This window comes from Taudactylus pleione, unplaced genomic scaffold (assembly GCF_031769625.1).
Source record: "Taudactylus pleione unplaced genomic scaffold, aTauple2 ptg000662l, whole genome shotgun sequence".
Taxonomy (NCBI): domain Eukaryota; kingdom Metazoa; phylum Chordata; class Amphibia; order Anura; family Myobatrachidae; genus Taudactylus; species Taudactylus pleione.
In genome coordinates this window covers 3,021,816-3,035,905 of record NW_028285064.1, presented here as the reverse complement: position 1 = coordinate 3,035,905, position 14,090 = coordinate 3,021,816, and the positions used below count along the sequence as shown (strand labels likewise).

The following is a 14,090-nucleotide window of genomic DNA, read 5'->3' as shown; positions in this document are numbered from 1 at the left end:
ATCTGTTGTGGGAGAATATGGGCCTTTTCTGGGTACTCTGTGTAGGGCCTGTGTTTGTTGTGTTTCCAGTAGGGCAGGCAGGAACCCAAGATTTCTGTGAGAAAACATGAAAAACATGTTAATTCACTCCGGGAATAACAGGAAGGCAGATGTCTGCGATGATCACATAGATATTGGCGTTTCTTAAAAAATACAAATAAAAAATACAGTTTTCGCAGTCTGGTATCGTTACACGCTGGAAACGTTTCATAAATGATCATTCATAGCATCATCGGCTTATGTTGTTACAGTCACTGATCTGCAGAATGTAAACAATACAACTTATGCTGGCCATACACGCTACAATTATCGGGACGATCCGCCCGATATCGTCGGATCGCCGCGATAATTGTAGCGCGTGGGGGGGCGACCGAGGGTTAAATATTGCTCAGTCGGGCATGCTGGATTGTCCAGCATGCCCGTCCTTTGCGATATTTACCGGGTAAACTGTCGGCCGCATCAGGCAGTGTATGTCCAGCGCAGCCGACAGACAGACATTTCCTGTGTTCCTTCCTACGGAAGGAACAGGGAAATGTCTCCGCACCCGGGGGCGGAGCGCGGATGTCGGGCTATACACTGTGAGATTTCTCTCACAGTGTATGCCGGCGACTTCTGCGGCTGGCAGGCTGCCAGATAAACTGTCTGTCGGTCTGGCAGGCATTTTATCTGGTTGTGTATGCCCAGCATAACACTGGTTCTATACCATCACAGAATATCACACACTAAATAGCTTCCCCCTCCCTGTATGCTGTTCAGTGGACCCCCACCCTAATGCTGTGTATCCACTACATAATAAATTGGACCAACGACAACGTCATCGTTCATTGTCCACAATATCGTGCAGTGGATATGACGTCAATGACCAGCTACGCGCGCTCCCGCTGGGCGTTGTCGGCATCTTTCATTGCCCGAACCTGCTGTCCAACCTGACAATATTGTCAGGTTGTGCAGGTTCGGGGATGAGGGAGGGTGGCGTTCAGTGTGGGCACAATATCCACTGCACAGTATAATGAACAATATCGTTATCGTTCAATCCTTCATTATATCGTGTAGTGGATATGCCCCTTTACATTAAATAATATCACTGTGGCCCTCTGCCTGTATTCTATACTGGTCTTTAATATAGAACAGTGTGGAATCAATGTCACTGTTCGTTGGAATGGAACCACAGAGCAGCGCATCACTACCACACATAGCCACGTCATCCATTAGGCAACTAGGCTCCTGCCTAAAGCACGGCGATCACTTAGGGGCACAAATTACAGTCACTTTTTTTTTTTTCCCCTTGCAAATGGAGAGGGAAAGTAATCCAAACCAGTATGTAGCCTAGGATTCCATGGGATATTAATCTGGCCCTGCTTCCACGTTTTACAATACGGAGCAGCTCTCCCAATTGACTGCTAGACACCAGGGGCACATACCGTATATATATAAATGACAGGCTTAATCCACGGCACTCAACCATCTGGGGTGCCCTCGGTATGTGACCACACCATCTACATAAAAAATATCATACAAACTCGGCACTCACTTGCTTTTCAAACTGCAACTCCTTTGAATACAGGGAATGTTGGTTCCAAAATATTGCAATAATTTGTTAAACTGACACCACTTCACGGTCATTCCCATCTGGCCAGTCCCTACACTGATTCTCAGATACAGTATATGATCTTGGTCTGCCACCTTTGACTCAAGCTTGCATACATTTTAAACATGAATATGGGTCCTGGCTTAAAGAGACAGGACCACACCCAAGGATATCAGTTAATAAGCACCTGGAGAAAGACAAAGAAAAGTTTGTCTTACATTTGAAAAACAGGGTGCCCTAGCAAGTGTGACCACAAAATTGAAATAAATGACAGGCTCAATCCACGGCACTCAACCATCTGGGGTGCCCTTGGTATGTGACCACACCATCTACATAAAAAATATCATACAAACTCGGCACTCACTTGCTTTTCAAACTGCAACTCCTTTGAATACAGGGAATGTTGGTTCCAAAATATTGCAATACCTGTAATTTGTTATTGTTCAAGAGATTGTTTTTGTAAAACATGAATTTGGAACTATTTTTTGTTGATCAAATCTATTATTTTACTGTAATAAATAGTGTACTAAATATAAGTGTTGTGTTAATGCCTGACTTTATTTTCCAGCATGTTTTCTGTCCTATCCTTTAGTGCAGGGATGGGGAACCTCAGGCCCGGGGGCCGTATAAGGCCTGCGGTCGCGGAATCATTTGGTCTGGCCCTCGGACCTCTGAGTTTTTTCTGCTAGCCTCATCTGGCTAGCTGGGTGCCTAGAATGGCACACTGCAGCCAGAATATATGCAGCAGTGCTGCCTGGAGTGTCCTTAGGACTCTTCAGATGGTCACACCACTGCCCTTACAGCTCCCCGAGCATCATTACGGTGCCCCGGGCATTGCTGTAATCACCGGTGATTGTGGCCCGGCCCCTGTGTGACATCACATGGAGGGGGCATGGCCTGCACCAGGCCCGCAAATAATGTTATACAGTATATATCAAAATGGCCCTCAGCAGAAAAAAGGTTCCCCACCCCTGCTTTAGTGCATATTCACATTGCATAGGGGGGTGCTGCTACCCGATCTTGCATCACTGCAGGGTCACTGAAAAACAGAGTTCACATAACTGAAACTGTAGTATCCTGGGTAACAGACTGCCGGGATTGGTGGATTTGTAAAGTGCTTTTCCAGTGATGTCACAGCAATCATAACTGACATACTATGTTTTATGAGTTTGGCTTATTGTTCTGTATGAAGTCAATCCCTACACTGGAGGGAAGTCAATTGTTAGCGACCGCAGCTGCAACTAATGGACTAATGGGTGCTCGACAGAGCAATTCAGTTGTTGCTCCATTCGGGCGCGAATAGCCGACAGGTGCCGGCATTTCTATTTGCACCCTACTGAGGTGACGAGCAGAAGCTGTTTGGCTGCGCCAACCAGAACTTTAAATGGGTTCAGCCGTTTTACACGGCTAAACCCGGTCTAATTGGGCACGACAACCGCGGTAATTAATGGGCACTGGTAATTAATGGGCACCTACAAACAATTGAATTGTTACATCGGGCGCACATTAATTAGCAGGGCGAAAGAAAACAATTGAGTCGCCCCCATTGTGTTTCAGCTGTGGTGGTGTTTGAAATGATAGAATGTGAGAAATACAATAAGATTAAACAAAGCTGAAATGGAAAGGGTAAGAGAATAATTTAAATGTATTCAGAATGTCGACATCCTGTCGATACATAAACTTAGGGTTAGGCTGCAAGTTTGGCTGCAGTTAGGGTTAGGCTACAATAGGACTGTCAGCATTCACAATGTCGACATTCAAAAAATGTTGACATTCTGTGTCGACATGGTAAATACCGACATTCTAGTCATGTTGACGTTATGTTGAAATTATGGTGTCAACATAATGAATATCATCTTTGTAGTGCAGTTCAGGCAATGTAATATCCTTTTTACACCAGAGCAAAAACCTGGGTTTTTGCTGGGTTTACCCGGGTCGCAGCTCAGTGTAAAAGGTCCCTGAAAAATAACCCGTGTCAATTGACCTGGCAATCCAACCCAGGTAGCTACCTGGGTCAGACCCAGGATAGACCTGGGTAATGGTGCAGTGTAAACGGCGCAACCCGGATTATCCGACCTGGGTCATGCCTAAAATGAGCTGATTGGTGGTTGTGGAGCAGTCACCTCCCACTTTTTATGACCTTCCAAGTTTAGCAGGGCAGACCCAGGTTCAGTGTGAACGGGGCTGACCTGAGAATAACCCAGATCGATGGTAAACAGTGTCTGACCTGGGTTGGAACCATGTCTGAAAACCCAGTTCGGACCCGGGTTTTTGGTGGAAAAGAGGTATAAGTAAACATGTAATGGCTTTTTATGTACCATCTAAATAAAAACTTCTGAGTGGCCATAATAAAAGTAGCAGTGGTGTAACTAGCGGGGGGGGGTTCCAGCTGCTATGGAGCATGACTGCGACTCTTACTGTGGTTCGTTAGCGTTGCGGCAGCATTCCGTTTTTATTTCAGTTTCCGGATCGCCTTATATTTCCATTCTTTTGCGTTTGCCTGCGTAATTGCGTCGGTCCTACAGTGAGCTCCTAAACGCAAGTAAGGGAAGATCGTCTCCTGCGACCATCTGGCCACCATCTGGCTAAATTCACTTGTTTTGCTGCTTGTTTATTTTTTTTCTTTTTGCTTAGCTCCAAGTCTCTGCCAAAGTAATATTGATAATAACAACACCCAAAGTCATCAGAAGGGGATTAAATAAAACTAGATTTAATAAGAAAATCAAAACCTTATTATAGTACTTTCATTTTTGTCTGAAAATCTGCTCTGTTCCCGGGGTACAGAGTTCATGTGTTATGGAATATTAATAGCATTCCCCTGGCCTGACGGAGGAGAGCAGTAATATCTTTAATGTTTTATCATAACATTTATAAGAAGTATTTAATGCTCAGGCTAAAAGTAAATCTGGTTATATGTTTCCTTATGATGTAGCAATCTCCCATCCTTAAATACAAATAGTTTTCTTATAAGCTTGAAAACTGAAAACTCTACAACATCTCCTTATAAGTGGAAGATGATATGAGAATGTTTGCTTTGTACAAATGTATTTTGTGGTCTACAACGCAGCAAATTCAATATTGGTCGGATTTCATAGCTCCTTAGCAGCAGGATAAGGCACATAGATCGTCAGATACGGCTCAGCCCCACAACATTCCGGGGGTTTAATGGAGATCCAAAAAGATTATTATGTATTAAAGAATTTGGGACCCATATTAAGAAGTTTGTCTCATCGTGCTCAGAATGTACTGTACATGCAGTTGCTATTTTATACTCAACTGACACGGGGCTCTCCGGTTATCCTAGAATTAATTAATTAATTTATTTATTTATTTATTTATTATCAAGACTACCCATTCCTGCAATAAGTTTTTTTTCCATCCCAGTTATGAAAAAAAAATCCCTTCTTGTAGCAAGTTATAAAAAAAGTTGACAAGACAGGAGATCGATTGCCAATGATGCTGTATCTACAGTCCTGGGTAGGGACTGTAGGTTGCTAACTTATCAGTTAGTTCCGTGGAAATGAAACCTCAAATTTAAGCTACTGTCCCATTATGGTTTTTTTTTTTTTTTTAAATAAACAAATAAATAATGAATTAAGTAATTAATGATTTAAAAACAACATTTTTTTTTTTGAAAACTTAAAAATATATATATATTTTAAACATAGATGCATTAAAAAGTTCCTAGACTACAGCATTTTTTATGTTAGGTGTGTTAAAGCCTTTTTTTTTTTTTTTGTTAATTGTTATTACAACACTTGTTATATAGGCTTGCCCCTGCAAAGCATGGGGAGCTTTTGATGGTGAAATCCTGCTGAATCCCCACCTCAATGTCTGCAGATTATGTACATTTGTTTTTTTATTACAGTAAACTGCACTGGATAAGAACAATAAATAAATATAGTAAAACATAGGACACTGCATTACAAAGAGAAATATAGAAAATAAAAACTTGTTTATTAATTAAAGTATTTGGTTGCACTTTGAAAAAAGAGCAGTAGCCCCATGGACAGCGTAAATAGGTGTTACGCCCTATGCATCAAGGGGATACCTACCGCCAGGTGACAGTAGAGAACATTCACATTACAAACAGGGGAAAGTTACATTATAAACATTTTCCTTATTCGTGATTTAGCAACTAAGACTATGCCCATATTCAATTTGGAACGAAAAGCCGGATGACGTCATTTCGCCAGGTGGCAAAGTATCGCCGTATTCAATTTGAAAGACTTTCCGCCTAGGTGGAAAGTGAATGCAATGTAATAGGTGAAAAAGTTTTGCCTATGATTAGCAGGCGGAAAAAAGTGCAGAATTGGGGTTTTGGGGTGTAACGTTGCGGGAACCCCCATGCAGCCTTCAGAAAGTCCCCAAAGGTAAACTGCATCAAAAACATTTTCAAAAACACTTAAGAACACCCCAATAAAATCACTTTTAATTTGGGGGAGAAAAAAAAAAGGTGGACAAAGTTAAAAACTAGCGAAATAGACTCCAAGGGGGTCCCCAAGTTGCCCCTGGTGTTTTTTTCATTGCAGCTGATTGCGGCAGGTGGATTTTCCACAATTTTTTAAACTTAACTTTAGCAACTTTAAAATATGCTGACCCCCATTTTGAAGTACCCCAAATTTGCAGGTATAAGTTATTTTCTGCAAAACAACCTCCTGAATACTATTCTTCACCACTTATACAAAAATGCTATTAAGCAGCAATTGAGCCCGTTTAAAAACACCAAATACCTTCAGCAAGCCAAATCAGGGGGTACCATAGCTAACCCCCATGTCAGAGCATCTTTTGGGGGGTGTCAAGCTTATTTCCCCAAATCTGACATGACTTTCCGCTTGTTTAAGTTTTGCCGGGTCCCATTTTCGCGAACTTTCAAATTGAATACGGGGATACGCGGGCACGCGCGCTATACTTTTCCGCCTGCAAAACAGGCAAAGTAGGCGAAAGTCCGGGAGGCGGAAAAGTATCGCGGGTCCGCTCAAATTGAATACGGCCCTAAGGGGCCATTTTATCAAACTAATTTTTCATAAAATAACGCATAAACAATAGGTTCTGCATAATTTTATGTATTCCCGCTACTAACAGCCTAATGCAGGACATTTCATAGAAATCTCCTGCAAAAGCCTCATAAGCGCTACAGACAGCAGTCCCCATTATTATAAATAGGGACTACAGTTTGACCCTTATGTACCTATGTACCTCAGATGGCGTAAACTGCTTTATGCCTATGGAGGCAATATTGCAGAAGAAGGATCTTACGATCCTGCTCCCGCAGCCTCCGTCCTGCTCCGGAGTCTCATACTGTGCGCATGCTCAGTGTCAGATTCTCAGGAGGCGTTTTTCCCTTAGAGCTCTATTTATTATGCATTGGTGATCATTCAGATTTTATATTGTCACTTATCACAGTGGTAGAAAGTCTTGTTTTACCCCAATTCAACAAAACAATGGTGTCCATTCATGGTGTTAATTGTTCGGAGGACAAACTCATGATGTTAATTATCAGGGGCCCGATAATTAACATTCTAATTCGATGCGAGCTGCTGCATTCGGAGTAGTGACGCTAGTGTGCATGCGTGACCTTCAGGTCACACGTGCGCACAAGAGCCACAACATCCAGCAGAAGGAGCAGGACAGGGGCGGAGGGATCCTAAAGTTTGCGAGCCCAGAGTGGGAGCATTCGCCATTTGAAGATGGCGAATGCTCCTGCATTCAAGCTTTGAAAATATAATATTTTCGGAGCTTGATTAATTCTGCCCCTTACTAGTGTATGGGGACAGCGGGCCATTCCGCCACAGACAGGTAAGCAGGAGATATCTGTGATACTAGTGTATGGGGACAGCGGGCCATTCCGTAAGAGACAGGTAAGCAGGACACATCTGTGATACTAGTGTATGGGGACAGCGGGCCATTCCGTAAGAGACAGGTAAGCAGGACACATCTGTGATACTAGTGTATGGGGACAGCGGGCCATTCCGTAAGAGACAGGTAAGCAGGACACATCTGTGATACTAGTGTATGGGGACAGCGGGCCATTCCGTAAGAGACAGGTAAGCAGGACACATCTGTGATACTAGTGTATGGGGACAGTGGGCCATTCCGTAAGAGACAGGTAAGCAGGACACATCTGTGATACTAGTGTATGGGGACAGCGGGCCATTCCGTAAGAGACAGGTAAGCAGGACACATCTGTGATACTAGTGTATGGGGACAGCGGGCCATTCCGTAAGAGACAGGTAAGCAGGACACATCTGTGATACTAGTGTATGGGGACAGCGGGCCATTCCGTAAGAGACAGGTAAGCAGGACACATCTGTGATACTAGTGTATGGGGACACCGGGCCATTCCGTAAGAGACAGGTAAGCAGGACACATCTGTGAAACTAGTGTATGGGGACAGCGGGCCATTCCGCCACAGACAGGTAAGCAGGAGATATCTGTGATACTAGTGTATGGGGTCAGCGGGCCATTTCCGGGAGAGACAGGTAAGCAGGAGATATCTGTGATACTAGTGTATGGGGACAGCGGGCCATTCTGGGAGAGACAGGTAAGTAGGAGATATCTGTGATACTAGTGTATGGGGACAGCGGGCCATTCTGGGAGAGACAGGTAAGTAGGAGATATCTGTGATACTAGTGTATGGGGACAGCGGGCCATTCCGGGAGAGACAGGTAAGTAGGAGATATCTGTGATACTAGTGTATGGGGACAGCGGGCCATTCTGGGAGAGACAGGTAAGTAGGAGATATCTGTGATACTAGTGTATGGGGACAGCGGGCCATTCCGGGAGAGACAGGTAAGCAGGACACATCTGTGATACTAGTGTATGGGGACAGCGGGCCATTCCGCCACAGACAGGTAAGCAGGAGATATCTGTGATACTAGTGTATGGGGACAGCGGGCCATTTCCGGGAGAGACAGGTAAGCAGGAGATATCTGTGATACTAGTGTATGGGGACAGCGGGCCATTCCGGGAGAGACGGGTAAGTAGGAGATATCTGTGATACTAGTGTATGGGGACAGCGGGCCATTCCCGGAGAGACAGGTAAGCAGGACACATCTGTGATACTAGTGTATGGGGACAGCGGGCCATTCCGCCACAGACAGGTAAGCAGGAGATATCTGTGATACTAGTGTATGGGGACAGCGGGCCATTTCCGGGAGAGACAGGTAAGCAGGAGATATCTGTGATACTAGTGTATGGGGACAGCGGGCCATTCCGGGAGAGACAGGTAAGTAGGAGATATCTGTGATACTAGTGTATGGGGACAGCGGGCCATTCCGGGAGAGACAGGTAAGTAGGAGATATCTGTGATACTAGTGTATGGGGACAAAAGTCCATGAAAGATGACGTTTTGCCTCTTTCTGAGAGAAATTGGCGGGAAAATTCGAACTAATCCGAACCCGCTCATCTCTAGCGAAAATTAGCATTTCCCCCTGCTTTTTGTAACAATTAACTGATGATAAATAGACCCTAATATCACTGGGGCCACCTTAGTGTTACTCAACTCCTCAGCGTTAGCATGACAGGACTCTTACCGTCACAAAGTAGGCAGCAGCCTGGAAACCCGTGTTTGGGGTTCTAGTTTCACTTTGAATAAGAAGCAAATAACAGAGTGAAGAAATATAGTATTTTCTTGTCTTCAGGTTATTTAAAAAAAAAAATGTTTTTATGTAATAGAGTATTTTTTCCTCTGTTGACCGTCTGCTATTGGCAGACTGAGATGGCCATTGCCATAAAGAGATGCTTCTTAAATAAGCTTCACTGACTTCAGAAAGACAAGAGAGTAGCAATCACTGGCTGGGGGGCTTTAGTAGATTGTGAGCAGCTCTAACTAGAAATGGTCGTCCCAGTCAATCTAATCCCACAGAAGAATGTGAATGAAGAGACAATCTGTGGTTAATGTAAGAAGAAAGTGTGCATAAAATTCTGGCAACTTGCATGAGACATTGGACCTCATTCAGAGCCTGTCGCACAGAGCGTGCGGTCGGTCTGAATGAGGGGAGGACGTCTTGAATTTTCAAGACGTCCTCCTTTGCGGTGGTAAGGCTGTGGGTTAACACCCACAGCCTTACGACCGCCTAAGGTGATAGTCGCGATGGTAAAGACCATCGCGACCATCGGGGCTTATGACGAGACCCTAGGGTAGGGTCTCCCTTGTTGTAAGCCCCGGAGAGCTTTCGGCTCTGTCTGAGCCGGAAGCTCTCCACTGACATCACTAGTGATGTCAGTGGGGCCACCCCCAAATGGTAGGCGTTCCCGTTTGGGCTGCCACCCCCCTGGCTCGCCCATGGCGTTCCCGTTTGGGCTGCCACCCCCCTGGCCCGCCTTCCAAATGGGGCGAGCTGTCAATCAACATCGACAGCTCGCCACCTTTGGATCGAGACCCGCTACGACCGGCGCTGTCGGTCGTAGCGGGTCTCACGTATGCGCACGACGGTGCCGGCGCCGGCGTGCGCATGCTCTGTGGGGGGCCATCGACCCGGTCCGAGCGCATCGGCGCTAACGACCGGGTCTGAATGACCCCCATTGTCTCGCCGTGGGTAACACAGAAATAGGGCTCGATCCAATTAGGTGCGAATTGCAAGTAGCGAGTTTGTTTCTTTAAACTCGCAAACTTTGCTGCGAAGCACGCTCCCAACAATTCTCCAATCCAATTAAAAATGCCTATTCGCACTACTCGCAGCGGAGGGGTGCGAATTAACTGTAAAATGAGATTTGCGAGAAATGCATGAAAATGTGGGGAGACCATCCTGGACCCCCCAAAATGGATAATTTTGTTAGCAGGACTGTATAGAAGGCTGTTTGTAGCCATTAGGGTTACTGTAGGCTTTGAAATGGTGTCAAATGGCGCTGATTTGTGCTTTTTTTTTTTTTTAAAATGCAAAAAAATGTTAAAAAAATAAACATTTTTCGTTTAATCTCAAACAAATTAAATGAAAAATGCAAAAAAAACTAGGAAAAAGGGTTATTTTGGGGTACTTTGAGGGCACCTTGAAAAATGGAAAAAAAATGATAAAAACAATTATTTTTCAACTAAAAAATGATTGTAATTGAATTTGGGGTGCCTAGACTAACAAAAAAGTTGATTTGGGGGTAATTTGAGGACATTTTTTTTTTTTTTACATCAAAAAATGACATGTAATTATTGGACTAAATAAGCTGATTAGAAACTTCAACTTGCCTAATTGGTTCAGCACAGTTTCCCCACATTTTAACCTTAAAATAAAGATTTTCCTTTCCACCTCTCACCCTCAGGTAGGTGCGAGTAGAAAGTTGTGAATTCAGGGGGTCATTCAGACCCGCTCGCGAGCGCAGGACGCTCGCAAGCGGGTCGATGTTACCCCAATGCGCATGCGCACGACGGAGGGAGCTCCGTCATGCGCATGCGCGAGACCCGGTCAGCGACAGCCAAGCTGTCGCTCCGGGTCTCGCACCAAAGGGGGCGTGCTGACGATGGTGACTGACAGCATGCCCCCTTTGGTGGGCGTGCCGGGGGCCTGACTGCCAGACGGAGGCGTTCCCATGGGAACGCCTACCGTCTGGGTCCGGCCCCACTGACATCACTACTGATGTCAGTGGGAGTGATTTTGGCTCTGATAGAGCCAAAAGCACTCCGGGCTTGCGGTAGACGAGACCCTACTGCAAGGGTCTCGTCGCGACCATCGCGACCATCTTTTTGGCCGCTCGCATATGCTGTGGGTGGTCACCCACAGCTATGCGAGCGGCCAGGTGGCCGCTCCATTTTTAGGTAGGAGGGCACTGATTCAGAGCGAGCGCTCTGGTCAGAGCGTCCGGCTCTGAATCAGGCCCTCAGTCTGACTGATCAGTGCGAGTTGCTAATTGGATTACAAAATGAATTCGCTATGCGAATTCGAAGTGAAAATAGCAACTCGCATCTCGCAATTCGCACCTAATAGGATTGACCCCATAGTGCTTCTCAGCCTGCGACGTTCAGTAAAACGTTGGACTTGTAATAGGATAACAGCCCATAAGAGCCACTGTGAATAGCTTACCAGGTTATGGTGTGGAGAAACAGTCTGCTGGACACCCGGAAAGACCATATATAATGTATATATAACCTCTTCAGACGACTATAAACCGTAGAAGAAGTTGCTTATTGCGATCCGTAATTAAAGAGATTTTCCTACCTTTGAATTTAATGTATTGCATTGTGTACATACACTGATTAGTGGTATTTACTTTCTAAAGAAATATTTGTTGTGAAAAATCAGCTCCAAGGGTAGAAATATTTCTGTGTACATTTCTCAGATGGAGATATATAATATTTAACTCCAATAGGTACCTTACTACCTAATAGTTGTCCAGTCATATTTCCTCCTGCTGTAATCCTAGCCCAAAAAATACAAATTGTGCAGGCTGCAGCCAGCACCTAAAAAATGGCTGAAATGTGGCTTATGTAGCTGCCTCTTAGCTCCAAATAATAGAAGGTAGGAAAGCCCCTAAGTCTAAGAGCTTTCATAGAAACAGTAACTGAGCAAAGGGTTGGGAGTGGGATAAACAGAATACTGCATAGATGTTCCTTACAGTACCAAGCAACATGTATACTGGCACCTTCATGTTGCAGTATATAGGAGAAGCTTCGTAGTTAATATTCTTTTGGGGCACAGCCTAGTCATACATTTGGCAACAATAAGAAAAACTAGGAGAGCAAGTAAGGACCCTAAGTATGCCACATCCATATATTTCCTGCTAGAAGCCCAGTGTAGTGTCTGTGACCAGGGCCGCAACTAGGGGGGGGCTAGAGGTGCACGTGCACCGGGTGGGGATTGCGGGGGGGTGAAAAATCTGACTCGGCCATCCGAAAATGGCCGCCGCCAAAGAGGAGACAAATGCTAGAGGTCTTTACTGGACCTCTAGTGTCTGTCTCCTCCTTGGCGGCGGCCATTTTTGGATGGCCGTTTTCAGCAGATTCCATGCGGACTAGCCGTCCGCATGGACTCTGCTGAAAACGGCCATCCAAAAATGGCTGCTGCCAAGGAAGAGACAGATGCTAGAGGTCCTACTGGACCTCTAGTGTCTGTTAGCAGAGCGCAATGCACACAGCATTCCCGGAAGTGCCGGGAACGCTGGCGCTGCAGGGAGAGGATGCTGAGAGCTGCATCTTCTCCCTTCAAACCCCCCTGGAAACGAGCATAAACCCCATGGCAACGAGCATGTAACTCCTGGCAACGAGCATGAAACCCCTGGCAACGAGCATGGAACCCCTGGTAACAAGCATGAAACCCCCTGACAACAAGCATGAAACCTCCTGGCAACGAGCATAAACCCCATGGCAACGAGCAGGTACTTTTTAAGTAATTAGAAGCATTACTGTGGGGCATAAAATGGTGTCGGGCAAATATGTAAGTGGCACTTTGGTAATAGGCATTACAGTGTGTGGCATAATGTGTAATGGGCATTATGGTGTGTGGAATAATGTAAGTCACTATACCAGGGACGTCTGAGTAGTGCACTGCCTTATTGAAGAACAAGGACAAACTCCAGGTACAGGAAGGGAGGGGGCGCAAAATTGCTGCCTTGCACCGGGTGACAGATATCCTAGTTTCGGCCCTGTCTGTGACCATCACACCTGCTTTCCGCATACCCTGAGCTGTTTCTTAGTCATTAAACATAAGCACAGGGAAATAACTATATAAGTTAACATCACGACAACCCCAATTGCAGACCTCAAAGAAGGCAAGGCATGCATGGAAGTGGGCAGAGCATTGTCCAAAAGTGGGAGCGAATGTGTGAAAAGTGAGTGAGTTTATGCAGATCTGGGGCGGAGTTTGATATGATCCATAGAGGGTCTTATTTAGTTCCTATTTTAGCTTTATAAATGTTTGGGTGTATGAATAAACAGAGATTTGTTTTTCTGCACTCTTGCCAAACCCCGAGATTTTCCCAGTACAGTCCCAGTTCCTTTCTCATTAGCGTAACACAACTGGAACCATTTATTTTTGTAATTTCTCAGATAAGCAATGCTTTCAAGTGTATGAGTGAATACAGAGTCGCGGAAGTAGTAGGCTATTCACGCTAATACACATAATGTACAAGGGACTATAACCTGAGTGAGGAAACATTTCAAGCACATTGGTAGTAAAATTGATTATCAGTGGTATCAAAGTGGAGGGATTGCACATTGGGGGAAGAACTGCTGCAGTAAAAATGGACAAGGTTGGTACCATAATAGTAGAGGTGGAGTTCAGTTGTGAAACAGGGGCCATTCATTAACACATAAAATTCTCTGGAGGTAATTAGGTTTAGAACTCGCTTGGAGTTCTACCTAATTACCTGAGGAATTCATCATTCCTCCTCCCCATAAGTATTCCGAAAAGCTGTCATTTTTGCGATGACAGCTTTTCGAAAAATAGATACTTTTCCCTGCCTAGTCCTACCTTACCGAAGCTGTAATCAGTGCTGCGCATGCGCCATTACATCCGTAAAAGCAGCACATGCGCCG

At 45.0% G+C, this 14,090-nt stretch overlaps 1 protein-coding gene across 6 annotated transcripts in view; it reads left to right on the top strand.

The window, feature by feature from the left end:
• ST3GAL3 (ST3 beta-galactoside alpha-2,3-sialyltransferase 3) overlaps positions 1–14,090 on the top strand; it is a 494,104-nt gene that overhangs the window by 197,198 nt on the left and 282,816 nt on the right. The window lies entirely within an intron of this gene.